The following is a 14,637-nucleotide window of genomic DNA, read 5'->3' as shown; positions in this document are numbered from 1 at the left end:
TGAGTCAGGAAGGACTGGATTTGTCTCCTCTCAGCTTCAGCCTCCTGATCTCGTCCAGCCAGGCCTGGGCTGTCCCCAGAAGATATTTGGTCTAACAGCCAGTACACCCAGGCAATATACAATCAGAAGAGAGGTGGCCGTAGGGCTGAGTCAGGGTCCCAGGCTCTCCCTCTTTAGTTGCTGAGATGTGGGGAAGTCCAGAGGTCCCAAGGGAATGGACTATGGTGGTGGCAGACATCTGAAGGTCATGTGGGTTCTTCACTAACCAGAAGTGAAGTGTTTCGCTGTTTCAGTAACTGAGACAACTGTGCTGGTGAGGACACAGAATCAGGTCGGGGATGGTCTCTGGGCCAGATGGGTAGATGGGACCTCCTCCACTCTGGGTGGAAGAAGATGCTGAAATGGAGGACACCCAGCTGACTGGGCACTGCCCTGTGACGGTGCCAGACTTCAGGAAGTGGTGCTGAGGGCCTCCACACAAGATCTGTAAAGTGTCTCAATCTCTCCTGGCAGCCGGCCAAGGGTTAGGGACAGCCAAAGCTGACTTCCCCAGAAACCAGGCTGTGTGCCTATGACCAGCTCACCTCTGTGGAGGCTACAGACCCTCCCCACTCACCCTCTTTTGCCGCCTAAGCTCATCCTCCCCACCACAGCAGCCAAAAAGACTTAAAAATCAGACAAATAAACCCCGTGCTGTAAATGATCCAAAGATTTGAACAGAGGCTTCACAAAAGAAGAGGTGTGACTGGCTGAGGAGCGTGGGGGAAAGCGCTCGACATCCTTAGTCATTAGGGAAACACGAATCAAAACCACAATGAAATACCACTGCACACACTAGAGGGACCAAAATTAAAAAGACTGCCCCTGTCAAGCGTCAGCAGAAATGTGGGGAATTGGAAATCTCAGACTCTGCTGCCAGTAGAAATGTAAAATAGAACACTTTGGAAAACAGTTTGGTAGTTTCTTATAAAGTTTCACATTCGCCCTCCCAGCAATCCAATTTTATTCGCTCAAGAGAAATAAAACGTATGTCCGCATACAGATGTGTAAGGCCGGCAAGCTCTCTCCCCTGCCTCCTCAGTCACTTATTCTCTTCTTATTTTGGTCTCCTGGTTTCTTGAATAAGTGGTGCTTATTCTCACCTCAGGGCCTTTGTCAGCCCCTTCTCATGCTCCAGGTCTCATTCAAATGTCACATTCTCACCCGGCCTCCCCTGATCACCACTGCTAAAGCCACCCTCACCCCCAGAATCAGTTTCATTTTCTTCCTGTTATTCGTCACACCTGAAATTCTCTCATTTATGTGTTCTCATTTTTACTATCTGCCATTTCCTCGAGAATGGAAACTCCATGAGCACAGGGACCCTTCTGTCTTATTCACTGGTGTATCCCCAGCACACAGCAGAGGTGCCCAATCAACTCTTTGAATAATGAGTACCAGTGGTAACAAGTTCAATTAAACCTGGCTCCTCGTCTCTGAAGAGGTTTAAGGGTATCCCGGACATGTAGACTGTGTCTTCTTAAGGCATCACTTGGGAGATAAGACTGCTAACCTCCCCGATGCTGTATGATTCCACTTTCATGAGGTAACTAGAATAAAATCCAGAGACAGAAAAGTAGAATGGCGGTTGCCAGTGTTAGTGGGTAGGGGGGGATGGGGAGTCATTATCAAATGGGTAAAGAGTTTCGGTTTTACAGGTGAAGAGTTCTAGAGATGGGTGGTGGTGGTTGCATAATGTGATGACTTGATTTAATACCACTGAGCTATACACTTCAAAATGGTTATGTTTCATGTGTATTTTACCACAATTTAAAATAAAAAATAAAAACCCTAAAAACAAAAACAATGCAAGCATTGGGGGCAATCCTCTTGCACCTTCTGCCATGGAATTTTTAGCATAGGCCACTAGACTGAAGACATTTCCCTGTTTCATTTGTGTTAAAGTGGTGTGGTGTCACGATACATATACATATATTGTTAGGGTCTTTTGTTAGAGTGTTGGGTGTGTTGGGCCTTGGAAACAGAATCTCTTTGACCTTCTCCAATTCTCTTACCTGCCCAGGGCAGGAGTGTAATCCCACCCTACCCCTGCCTTTCCAATTCTGAGTCCTAAGACCTTCCTTCCAGAGAGGGTCCCATCCCATATCCTGGAAGGTAATCACATTTCAACACCGTTCTCCATAAAACCCCCAGGTCATGTGTTTGGAGAGATTAGACAGCCAAACACAAGGAGCTGCCTGGAGGGTGGTACACCCAAGAAGCTCTATGCCCCTTCCCACACACCTGCCCTGGGCATCTCTTCATCTGTGTCCTTTGTAATATACATATTTTTTGAGCCAGGGGTTCACTCTGTCACCCTGGCAAGAATGCCATGCAGCATCATAGCTCACAGCAATGTCAAAGGGCTTAAGGGATCCTCTTGCCTAAGCTGCCTGAGCAGCTAGGACTATAAGTGACCACCACCGGCTTATTTTTCTATTTTTGGTAGAGAGAGGGTCTCGCTCCTACTTAGGCTGGTCTGGAACTCCTGAGCTCAAGCAATCCACTCACCCTTTCTTTGTGAGAAAGGGCTTTTCAAAGTGCTAGGATTACAGACGTGAGCCACTGCACCTAGCCATTTGTAATATTCTTTATAATAAATCAGTAAACATAAGTAAATGTTTCCCTGAGTTCTGTGAGCCACCCAAGCAAATTAATAGAACCCAAAGTAGGACTTGTGGTTGGTCAGAAGCTCCAGAGGCCCAGCAAGCTTTCAACTTGTGTCTGAAGGTGGCGAAGTCTTGGGGACAGAGCTCTTAACCTGCAGGATCTGAAGCTAACTCCAGGTAGACAGCTTCAGAATTGAATTGGAGGACACCTAGGTGGTGTCTGCTGCAGAACTGATTGTTGCTTGGTGATGGGGAGAAACACCGACCCACGCACATCTGGCCACAGAAGTCTTCTTTTGTGTTGATGATTGTTGTGGTGTGAGAGTGGAGGTGTGCTTTGCGGTTTTTCCAAAACCAGTGGCCACATGATTTTGTCCCCGCCCATGGGTGGTGTGGGAGCTGAAGTGGGCAAAGTATAGGTCACAGCCCTTGTGGAAGGGTGTGTACAGTATTCAACTTCCCTTTTTTGATTTTCCCACTCACTGGAATTTGAATGTGCAAGGGATCATCTTCAAACTAGTAGATGAAAGGCTAAAAGAACAGCAAGACAAAAGGAGTTCCAGCCCATGGTTCGGAGTAGCCACAATAGCCCTAGATTGTTATGTGAAAGAGAAACTGCTACTTGCTTAAGCCACTTGTGGTAGGTAGTCTCCAAAAAAGGTCACCAGGAATTCTGTCATCCTGATATGTACATGCCATCCCTCTCATCAAGAAGTAAAGAGTTCGGCAGCACCTGTGGCTCAGTCGGTAAGGCACCAGCACCATATCCCGAGGGTGCAGGGTTCAAACCTGGCCCTGGCCGAACTGCAACCAAAAAATAGCCAGGCCTTGTGGCAGGCACCTGTAGTCCCAGCTACTTGGGAGGCTGAAGCAAGAGAATCGCTTAAGCCCGGGAGCTGGAGGTTGCTGTGAGCCATGTGACGTCATGGCACTCTACCGAGGGCTATAAAGTGAGACTCTGTCTCTACCAAAAAAAAGAAAAATAATAAAAAGAAGAAGTAAAGAGTCTATTTTCCCCGCCCTTGAATCTGAGCTGGTCCTGTGACTTGCTTTGACCAAGAGTGCAGTGGAAGAGATATTATTCTGGTTCTGAGCCTGGGCAATAAGAAACCGCATAGTTTCTGCTTTTACTCTCTCGGAACTCAACTGCCATGCTGCAAGGAAGCCCAAGCTCCCTTCCCACAGAGGAAGGCCACACAAAGAGGCCCTAAAGAATGAGACACTATGTGCAGAGAGAGGCCATATGAAGGAGAACAAAGGAACCCAGCCAACATCCCCCATACAGGTAAAAAATGTCATGCTGGACATTAGTATTTTTCATACTAACCCAGCCACCAGCCAAATGTAGCCACTTGAGCGACCCCAGTCACTATTATGTGGCTCTGAAGAGCTACCCAATCAGCCCACAGAATCATAAGAAATAGCCAGTTCTTATGTGGTTCACCCCTGTAATTCTAGCACTCTGGAAGGCCAAAGTAGGAGGATCCCTTGAGCTCAGGAGTTCGAGACCAGCATGAGCAAAAGAATGAGATCTCATCTCTACTAAAAATACAAACATCAGCCAAGCCTTGTGGTAGACACCTGTGGTCTCAGCTATTCCGGAGGCTGAGGCCAGAGGATCATTTGAACCCAGGAGTTTGAGGTTGCTGTGAGCTAGGCTGAGGCCATGGCACTCTAGCCTAGACAACAGAGACTCTGTCTCGAAAAGAGGAGCGAGGAGAAGAAAGGAAAAGAAAAGAAGGTTCAGCGCCTGTAGCTCAAGCGGCTAAGGCGCCAACCACATACACCAGAGCTGGCAGGTTCAAATCCAGCCCAGGTCTGCCAAACAATGACAACTACAAAAACAAAAGATAGCCAGGCGTTGTGGTGGGCACCTGTAGTCCCAGCTACTTGGGAGGCTGAGGCAAGAGAATCGCTTAAGCCCAGGAGTTGGAGGTTGCTGTGAGCACTCTACTGAAGGTGACAAAGTGAAACTCTGTCTCAAAAAAGAAAAAGAAAAGAAGAAAAGAAAATTACAGAGTCCATGAGAACCCTGAATTGGAATGAGTTGCCGCAGCACTCTACTGAAGGTGACAAAGTGAAACTCTGTCTCAAAAAAGAAAAAGAAAAGAAGAAAAGAAAATTACAGGGTCCATGAGAACCCTGAATTGGAATGAGAGGGAGGAACAGTCCCTAGAAGTGCATAGGGGATGCTGTTGGTACCTCACCTGTGTTCCCTCAGCACTGAGCATTTCTTTTTATTTATTTATTTATTTTTTGTAGAGAGAGGGTCTCACTTTATGGCCCTCGGTAGAGTGCCGTGGCCTCACACAGCTCACAGCAACCTCCAACTCCTGGGCTTAAGCGATTCTCTTGCCTCAGCCTCCCGAGTAGCTGGGACTACAGGCGCCCACCACACGCCCGGCTATTTTTTGGTTGCAGTTTGGCTGGGGCCGGGTTTGAACCCGCCACCCTTGGTATATGGGGCCGGTGCCTTACCGACTGAGCCACAGGCGCCGCCCAAGCACTGAGCATTTCTAAATACACTACCCACCTGCCAACTGCCTGCACACTGACCCTCTGCTCAGGGCTCTCTAACTGGAGCCCATTCTGTCCAAGGTGGGGCATACTGGAAGGGCTGGGAAATTAAGGTTCCTAAGAGCAGTCTTTGAGCAATAACTGATGAGAATTGGTGGTAAAAGACCCCAGCTCCTTCACCTCTTGGATGAGACACTACTTAGTCCACACTGTGTCCCAGAAGTCCCCAGCAAGATTAAGCTCCAATTGCCCTGAAGGACACACCCCTCCCTTACTCACCCTTCCCTGTCTCCCTTTCGTGCTCCCCTCTGGGTCCTCTCTGAACCTCCTAAGTAAATGATTTGCATTTGAATCCTCTTGTCAGAGTTTGCTTCCTAGGAGAACCCACACTAAGACAAAGGAAGTGCAATTCCCAGAGGGAAGGAAAGATGCTGGGCCATCAGTACAATTGATGCCTGGACATCTTTCCAACCCCATCCCTTCTCAAAGAACCTGCTGCTTCCACAGTTTGAAAATAGGAACTACTACACATGCCCAAGCCCTGCTTAAGCCAGGGTTTACACCTGACCTAAATGTAACAGTCAGGGTTCTTAACTGCATATGATAGAGGCCACTGTAAATAGATTTTAATAGATTAAAAAGAAAAATTGATGTGCTCAAAGATGTTAGGGACACTACTGAATCTCTAGGAGGGCCAAGAAACAGGCCTGGTACTACCCAGATCCTACTGCTGCCAGGGGGACCAAACACCGCAGCTCCACTGCTAGTGCCACCCAGGATTTTGTGCTAAGACATCTGTCATTGGTATTAGATACTTGGGGAAAGTTTGGCAGTTTGGCAGAAAATTGAACATAGTCTTACCATATGGCCCAACGATCTCAATCCCAGGTATTTACCCAAGAGAAGTGAAAACTAAAAACCAGTACAATATATGTGAATAGTGGCTTCATTCATAATTGCCCTGAACCAGAAACAACTCAAATGCCAATCAATGGATGAATGGACAAGCACACTGTGGTATGTCTACAAAATGGAATACTACTCAGCAATAAAAAGGAATGAACTATCGATACATACAACAATATCAATAATAAAAGGATTAGGCCAGGTACAGTGGCTCACACCTGAAATCCTAGAACTCTGGGATGCCCAGGCAGGTGGGTTGCTCAAGCTCCAGAGTTAGAGACCAGCCTGAGCAAGAGTGACACCCCCATCTCTACTAAAACTAGAAAAAACTAGCCAGGAACAATGGTTCACACCTGCAGTTCCAGCTACTTGGGAGGCTAAGACAGGAGGATCACTTGAGCCCAGGAGTTTGGAGTTGCTATGAGCTGTGATGATGCCATGACACTCTACCCAAGGTGACAGAGTGAGACTGTCTCAAAATAAATAAATAATGAAGGATTGAACTATTAACATATACAACAACATAGACCAATCTGAAATTGACACCAGGCTCAAAAGGCCACATACATGTGATTTCATTTACAATGAAATTCTAGAAAAAGCATCACTGTAAGGACAAAAATCAGATCAGTGGTTGCCAGGGGCTGGAAGTGGGAGATGTAATTGACTAAAAAGAGAAAGAATAGACTTTTTAGGGTGTTAGAAGTGTTCTATATTTTTATTATGGTGATGATTCCACAGCTTATACATTTGAAATTTTATTCAGTGTAAATTATACCTGAATTTAAGATACTATTTTAATGAAATGGAAATGGTAGGTACTGAAGAAACTGGTGAAGAGGTTTCCTTCCTGTCAGTTGCAATATTGATGACTAGCCAGATGTTCCCCACCCTAGCGGGTCAGAAAGTACTAGCAAATATTGGCTTGCTAGAAGGTGAATGAGAAACTTTGATGGTTGGCCAATTATTTTTTTCTCTCCTATTGAAAGAGAATTTTGTATGAGAGGCTGAGGAGGGTGCATTGCTTAAGCTCAGGAGTTCCAGACCAGCCTGAACAGGAGCAAGACTCCGTCTCTACTAAAAATAGAAAAACTAGCGGGACATTGGTGGGCACTTGTAGTTCCAGCTACTTGGGAGGTTGAGGCAAGAGGATCTCTTAAGCCCAGGAGTTTGAGGTTGCTGTGAGCTATGATGCTACGGCACTCTACCCAGGGTGACAAAGTGAGACTCTGTCAAAAGAAAAAAGAAAAAATGAAAGAAAGAAAAGGAAAGGAGGTTGGGCGGCGCCTGTAGTTCAGTGGGTAGGGCGTCAGCCACATACACCGAGGGTGGCAGGTTGAAGCCTGGCCTGGGCCTGCTAAACAACAATGACAACTGCAACAAAAAATAGCCTGGTGTTGTGGTGGGTACCTGTAGTCCAAGCTACTAGGGAGGTTGAGGCAAGAGAATCACTTAAGACCAAGAGTTTGAGGTTGCTGTGAGCTATGACGCCACAGCACTCTACTAAGGGTGACATAGTGAGACTCTGTCTCAAAAAAGAAAGAAAGATTTATATACTTGTATCTATCAATAAACATTGTGATACTTGATACAAAAAAAAAAAAAAGAAAGAAAGAAAAGAAAATTTGGCTCAGTGCCTATAGCTATGCTAGCCACATACATGGGAGCTGGAGGGTTCGAATCCAGCCCAGGCCCACCAAACAACAATGACAACTATAACCAAAAAATAGCTGGGCATTGTGGCAGGCACCTGTAGTCCCAGCTACTTGGGAGGTTCAGGCAAGAGAATCACTTAAGCCCAAGAGTTTGAGGTTGTTGTGAGCTGTGATGCCACAGCACTTTACCCAGAGCGACAGCTTGAGACTCTGTCTCCAAAAAAGAAAGAAAAGAAAATTTACAAGGCTCCGTAGACTAATTCATTAGAATTCATAACAGATGGACGGCACCTGTGGCTCAGCAGAGCGTCGGCCCCATGTACCAAGGGTGGCGGGTTCAAACCCGGCCCCGACCAAACTGCAACAACAAAAAAATAGCCAGGTGTTGTGGCAGGCGCCTGTAGCTACTCAGGCTACTCAGGAGGCTGAGGCAAAAGAATCACCTAAGCCCAGGAGGTGGAGACGCCACAGCACTCTACCAAGGATGACAAAGTGAGACTCTGTCTCAAAAATAAAAATAAAAAATAAAGAAAAAAGAATTCACAACAGCATTTTTTAGCTAGGTTGCTGGATATATAATCAATAAAAAAACATCAATTTTATTGCTATGTAGCAGCAACAAACCAAAGTAGAGAAAAAGAACCATTTACATTCTCATAAATGGCCAGGTGTGAATAATAAACCTAACTATAGATACAAAGCATGTACATGGAAATTTTATAAAAGGCTTTTTAAAACATCTAACTACATAGTGTAATATGTTATTAATTTACTTACATGTTTGAAGTATTTTTGATCTAAGTTCTGGCAGATAGTGCTACTCTGTAACTTGCAAGTGGATCCCTAAATTCTATACAGAAATGAAAAGAGCCAAGGATAACAAAAATGCTCTTAAAAAAAAGCAAGGTGATAAGCCCATACAGCCGGAAATCAGGACTTCTTGTAAAGCTATAGAAATTATCACAATGATTGGTGAACTAGAACAAAACAGAGACCAAAACTATACCCATGTGTATGTGCCCATTTGATTTGCAATAGCGGTTTTTCTGCAACGCAGTAGGGGAAAAGGTAGTCTTTTCAATAAACAGGCTAAGCTAGTTTGCTATTCAAATAGATAAAAAAGAACTCCAGTGCAGTGGCACATGCTTGCAGTCCCAGCCATTCGGGACACAAGGGTGAGAAGATTGCTTTAACCTAGAAAGATGAGGCTCCATGGGCGGCGCCTGTGGCTCAGTGGGTAGGGTGCAGGCCCCATATACCCAGGGTGGTGGGTTTGAACCCGGCTCCGGCGAAACTGCAACAAAAAAATAGCCGGGCGTTGTAGCAGGCATCTGTAGTCCCAGCTACTCGGGAGGCTGAGGCAAGAGAATTGCCTAAGCTCAAGAAGTGGAGGTTGCTGTGAGCTGTGATGCCACAGCACTCTACCAAGGGCAACAAAGTGAGACTCTGTCTCTAAAAAAAAAAAAAAAAAAAAAAAAAACAAGAAAGAAAGAAATATGAGGTTGCAGTGCACAATTCATGCCTGTGAATAGCTACTGCACTCCAGCCTGGGCAACGTAGCAAGACCCCAACTCAAAAAAAAAAAAAGCAAAAAAAAACAGCACCAAACACAAAAATCAACTTGAGGTAGCTTCTATATCTGCTTTGTTTGTTTGTTTGTTTGAGACAGAGTTTTGCTCCATCGCCTTGGATAGAGTGCCATGGCATCATCACAGCTCATGCAACCTCAGATACTTGGGCTCAAGTGATCCTCTTGCCTTAGTCTCCCAAGTAGCTGGGACTACAGGAGCCCACCACAACACCTGGCTAGTTTTTGTTTATTTATTTATTTATTTATTTTGAGACAGTCTTACTATGTCACCCTCAGTAGAGAGCTGTGGCATCACAGCTCACAGCAACCTCAAACTCATGGGCTTAAGCAATTCTCTTGCCTCAGCCTCCCAAGTAGATGGGACTATAGGTGCCCGCCACCATGACCAGGTAATTTTGGTGGTGGTGGTGGTGATGTTATTGTTGTTTAGCAGGCCCGAGCCAGGTTCAAATCTGCTAGTCCCAGTATATGTGGCTGGTGCCCTAACCACTAAGCTATGGATGCCAAACCAAAACTCAAGCTTTTAAAAGATGGTGTAGAGGGCAGAGCCTGTGGCTCAAAGGAGTATGGCGCCGGCCCCATATGCTGGAGGTGGTGGGTTCAAAACCCAGCCCCAGCCAAAAACTGAAAAAAAAAAAAAAAGATAATGTAGAAGGAGAAATTCATCACCTTGATAAAGGGAAAGTTCTTAATCAAGAATCTACGGCTTAGCACCTGTAGCTCAGCAGCCAGGGAGCCAGCCACATACACCAGAGCTGGTGAGTTCAAACCCAGCCCAGGCCTGCCAAACAACAATGAGGACTAGAACCAAAAGTAGCCGGGCATTGTGGTGGCCGCCTGGGAGGCTGAGGCAAGAGAATGACTTAAGCCCAAGAGTTTGAGGTTGCTGTGAGCTGTGACGCCATGGCACTCTACTGAGGGCGACATAGACTCTGTCTCGAAATAAATAATTTACAAAGTACGATTTGTAAAGAAAAGGACAACTTAGTTGAGAATTAACATTAAGAATTTGTTTTTATGGCTGAATAATATTCCATGATATACATATACCACAATTTATTAATCCAGGAGTTGAAGGGCACGTGGATTGTTTTATTTCTACATTTTTGCTTTGTGAATTGTGCTGCTATAAACATTTGAGTACAAATGTCCTTCCTTATGGTAAAAAGTCTTTCTTTTGGGTAGATAGCCAATAGTAGGATTACAGGTTCAGATGATAGGTTTACTTTTCCTTTTTTTTTGCAAGCATGAAACAAATTTTATTGAGGAAGAAAAAGGTAAGTTTACAGAGTAAGAGCAAGATACAAGCTTACAGAGCAAGATACGTTTGCCATGGACACTGCCAGGGAGGTGGGCAAAGAGGCCCACTTTTACTTTGAGGAATAGAGGGATTTCCTTATTAAAATCCTCAACTGTTCAGATGAAGTGTTAGCTAGAATGCACTTCATGGATTTCCTCTGCCCCTTTTTGCTCTGTTTTACTACAACCTCTGATTTGTTCATTACTCTACTATTTTGTAGAAAGATGTGCTCTGTTTGGCTGCATTGTGGTGATATCAGTAGTAGTTTGCATGGTATAAGTACAAATAAATAAAATCCATTTTACTTATTTAAAAAAAAATTAAGAATTTGTACTCAGGATGGCGCTTGTGGCTCAGTGAGTAGGGCGCCAGCCCCATATACCGAGGGTGGTGAGTTCAAACCCGGCCCCGGCCAAACTGCAACGAAAAATAGCTGGGTGTTGTGGCGGGCACCTGTAGTCCCAGCTACTCAGGAGGCTGAGGCAAGAGATTCGCCTAAGCCCAAGAGCTGGATGTTGCTGTGAGCCGTGACGCCATAGCACTCTACTGAGTGTGACAAAGTGAGACTCTGTCTCTAAAAAAAAAAGTACTGAGTGCGACAAAGTGAGACTCTGTCTCTAAGAAAAAAAAAACAAAACAGAATTTGTATTCAGGCTACACATGGTGGCTCACTCCTGTAATCCTAGCACTCTGGGAGACAGAGGTAGATTGCTTGAGCTCAGGAGTTCAAGACCAGCCTGAGCAAGAGCAAGAGCCTCTCTCTACTAAAAGTAGAAAAGGAAAAAAATAATTCGTATTCACCGGAAGATATCTTAAAGTGATATGGCTATCTATTTAGATTTCTATTTTAAAAGCTCATTCTTTCTTAGAGAAACTTACTTATTAAAAAGTTTTGGCTAAAATAATAAGACATCTGGAATTTGTTTAAAATAATCCAAGAAGGGGCGGCGCCTGTGGCTCAGTCGGTAAGGCGCCGGCCCCATATGCCGAGGGTGGCGGGTTCAAACCTGGCCCCGGCCAAACTGCAACCAAAAAATAGCCGGGCGTTGTGGCGGGCGCCTGTAGTCCCAGCTGCTCGGGAGGCTGAGGCAAGAGAATCGCTTAAGCCCAGGAGTTGGAGGTTGCTGTGAGCTGTGTGAGGCCACGGCACTCTACCGAGGGCCATGAAGTGAGACTCTGTCTCTACAAAAAAAAAAAAAAAAAAAAAATAATCCAAGAAGGAAGAAGTAGATTCAGGTAGAAGAAATAAGATCAGCTGTAAATCGGCAGTTGTTGAAGCTGGGGATAAGTCTGTGGGAATTCACTCGACTCTTCCCTCTACTTTTATGTATGTTTGAGATTTTCCATTACAAAAAGCATACCATTAAAAAACAGTCACAGGGTAGGAGAAGTTACTTGTGACACATAATACGGACAAGAGATTTGAGACCTGCATATATAAGGAACTCCTTAAAAACAAACAGTGAACCCCAAAAGAAAAAACGAGCAAACTGTCAAGAAAGCACTTTACCAAAGAGGAAATCCACATGTCAATAAAAGTATGTAAGGTGCTGGACCTCAGAGGGGAAGTGCAAGTGGGAACAGCAGAGCAAAATCGCTACCATCTACCTTCCCCCACCCCCTACAAATGCCCAAATTTTCAACTTCTGATGATGCCAGGTATGGTGAAGATACAAAGCAACAGAAAATCTCACACGGCTGAAGGAGAGGAAGTGGTTAAACCACTCTGGAAAACAGTTCGACATTGTCTTTCCCAGAGACTGGGTGACTCATTCAAGGGAAACAACCCAAATGCCCATCATAGGAGAATACACACGCATGCCGAAGCGTGACCACACGATGGGATACCAGGTAATCATGAGGACACACCTAGGTCTATTCTCCACAACATGGATTCATCTCGCAAAGATAATGCTGAATAAAAAAAGAAAGCAGCTGAGTACATATGTGGTTCTCATTTACGTAAAGTTAGAAATAATTCAAATTAGACAATAATGTTTCAAAAGCATGTATAGGTGGAAAAAAAATTTTTTTTGAGACAGAATCTCATTTTGTCACCCCCAGTAGAGTGCTGTGGTGTCATAGCTCACAGCAACCTCCAACTCTTGGCCTCAAGCCAGTCTCTTGCTCATACTCCCAAGTAGCTGGGACTATAGAGGCGCCCACCACAACACCCGGCTATTTTTAGAGATGGGGTCTCACTCTTGCTCAGGCTGATCTCAAACTCTTGAGCTCATGTGATCCACCTGCCTTGGTCTCCCAGAGTGCTAGGATTACAGGTGCGAGCCACCGCACACAGCCAGGTGGCAAAATTATTGAGAAAAATATGGAAGGATTGGGTTCAGTGGCTCACATCAAAAACCTGAATATTCACTCAATGATTCACTGTACCATGCATTTGTTTTTATCCATAGATATTCTGTATGTTATAGTAAAGTTTTAAAATCTAATAATGCTTGCTTATTATAAAATTTTTTTAAATACAGGAAAAGAAAAGGAAAATTCACCTACCTTGCAGAGACAGCTGCTATTAATGTTTTATTGTATTTCCTTCCTGTTTTTCCTGGCATATTTTTATATATTCTGACCGTACTGTATATGTGACTTTGCAAGCTATTTTTGCAAGCAGTTTGTATTATCCTGGAATGAGCAGCTATATTCCCTTTGACTGCTCACCTATGACCTGACTTCACTGTAGTACATTGACCCTTTGTTCTGTAAAGTAACCAAAGAAACAACCCTCACAGTCCTTAAGGCTGAATAAATTAAACACTAAAGGTAAGATTTCATTTCTCAGTTCACGCATGTCTAGAAAGAGCAACGGGGTGAATCTCCATCCCTTTTCCCTTTTCCTCTTCCCACTGGCCTGGACTATGGACGTGGGAGGAGCCATTGTGGACCATGCAGGCCAGGATATGCTCCCAGAGGGATGGCAGAGTCATAGGTGGCGGCAGCCTGGATCTCTGACCACATGAAGCCTCAGTCCCAGCTCTGGACTGTTTATGTTTTGTCTATTTGTAAGAGAAAAATAAAGCTCTTCTTTAACTGCTGATATTGAGTTCTGTTTCAGGGTTCAAATCTTACCTATCCTTTATCCTAACAAACAGTGCTCAAGATACATGAGCAATTTCTCCTGTTCCTAATCTCTTTAGAAATGCAGTCTTATGGGGCGGCGCCTGTGGCTCAGTGAGCAGGGCGCCGGTCCCATATCCGAGGGTGGCGGGTTCAAACCCAGCCCCGGCCAAACTGCAACAAAAAAATAGCCGATGTTGTGGCGGGCACCTATAGTCCCAGCTACTCAGGAGGCTGAGGCAGGAGAATCGCCTAAGCCCAGGAGTTGGAAGTTGCTGTGAGCTGTGTTACGCCACGGCACTCTACCCGAGGGCAATAAAGTGAAACTCTGTCTCTACAAAAAAAAAAAAAAAGAAATGCAGTCTTATGGCTCGGGGCCCGTAGCACAGTGGTTACGGTGCCAGCCACATACACTGAAAGTGACGGGTTCGAATTGGGCCTGGGCCTGGGCCAGGTAAACAACTGCAACAACAACAACAAAATAGCCAGGCATTGTGGCAGGCGCCTGTAGTTTCAGCTACTTGGGAGGCTGAGACAAGAGAATTGCTTAAGCCCAAGAGTTGGAGGTCACTGTGAGTTGTGATGCCATGGCACTCTACCAAAGGTGACAGAGTAAGACTCCATCTCAAAAAAAAAAAAAAGAAAGAAAGAAAGAAATAGAGTCTTAAGGGGGACATAGTAGTCCTTCCTTTTTTTTTTTTTGAAACAGGGTCTCACTCTGTCACCCTGGGTAGAGTGCCATGGGATCATCAGAGCTCACAGCAACCTCAAACTCTTGGGCTCAAGTGATCCTCTTGCCTCAGCCTCCCAAGTAGCTGGGATCTATAGGTACCCACCACAACGCCTGGCTAGTTTTTCTATTTTTAGTATAGATGGGGGTCTCACTCTTGCTCAGGCTGGTCTCAAACTCCTGAGCTCAAAGCATCCACCTACCTCAGCCTCCCAGAG

Source organism: Nycticebus coucang, chromosome 10 (genome assembly GCF_027406575.1).
Source record: "Nycticebus coucang isolate mNycCou1 chromosome 10, mNycCou1.pri, whole genome shotgun sequence".
NCBI classification, from domain to species: Eukaryota; Metazoa; Chordata; class Mammalia; order Primates; family Lorisidae; genus Nycticebus; species Nycticebus coucang.
The sequence above is the reverse complement of the archived record's forward strand: the minus strand, read 5'-3'. Positions refer to the sequence as shown.